Below are 894 nucleotides of genomic sequence, written 5' to 3'. Positions count from 1 at the left end.
GGATACCAAAACAAAAAAACCTTTTAAAAACTTCATTTGAGAGTTAAACAAACTTATTTGCATCGGAAGAGACAAGACTTTTTGCTGCCATACCTACAGCTGCGCCGTTTTTCCTTCACACCATTTCGGGCAACACTGGCCAAGTCACCACGTTTTGATTCAGTAACGTTTTTAGGGTTAATTTCTGACAGCTGAACCTCCTTTTCAAATCCCCTTTGAAGTTGGACTGAATTAACAAATGGAAGGCTTGGCAAAGCAGTTTACTAATTCATAACTACATCCCTCTGCTTTCTTTGTGTTGCTAAGTACTGTAATCTTTGACCTGAAAGGAAGAATACTGCTAACAAGTAAATATTTAAAAGGCCCCATGCAGTATAATGTGCATGGGTTTGTGCCTGGGGAGCCCGTCTGCGGGATGAAAGAAGTGACTCACTTTTCATCTCCTAAATAGGCTGTTGTTTTACAGTAGGTTGAAAGGAAGTATTTTAAGCACTAAGGTTAGATTTCTTTTTATTTTTAGATTGAGTTAGCCAGGGCTTCACTGATTTGAAGGTAAGTCATAGTTCCTAAGTGTGTCAGTAGAGTGCTGTGAATGAATGAACTCTGTGCTATGAAAAGCCCACTTGGAACAGTTCGAGGAAACGGAAACATGACTCATTGATGTACTTGAAGAGTATCAAGGGGGCCTCACTAACTGCAGAGCCAGCCCTGAAGTGTGGTAGAACCCGGATGGGGGCCAGGAGACCAGGGTTCTAGTCCCGATGGTGCCTCCGACCACCCAGGTGGCAGCGGTTTCATCACCAGACTTCTCTACCATCGGTGTACAATGGAAGGTGCGGACTATATACATATATATATATATATACATATATATATATATATATATATATGTAT

The sequence above is a fragment of the Hipposideros armiger genome, unplaced genomic scaffold, assembly GCF_001890085.2.
Source record: "Hipposideros armiger isolate ML-2016 unplaced genomic scaffold, ASM189008v1 scaffold_120, whole genome shotgun sequence".
NCBI lineage: Eukaryota > Metazoa > Chordata > Mammalia > Chiroptera > Hipposideridae > Hipposideros > Hipposideros armiger.
Note: the sequence above shows the minus strand (reverse complement) of the source record.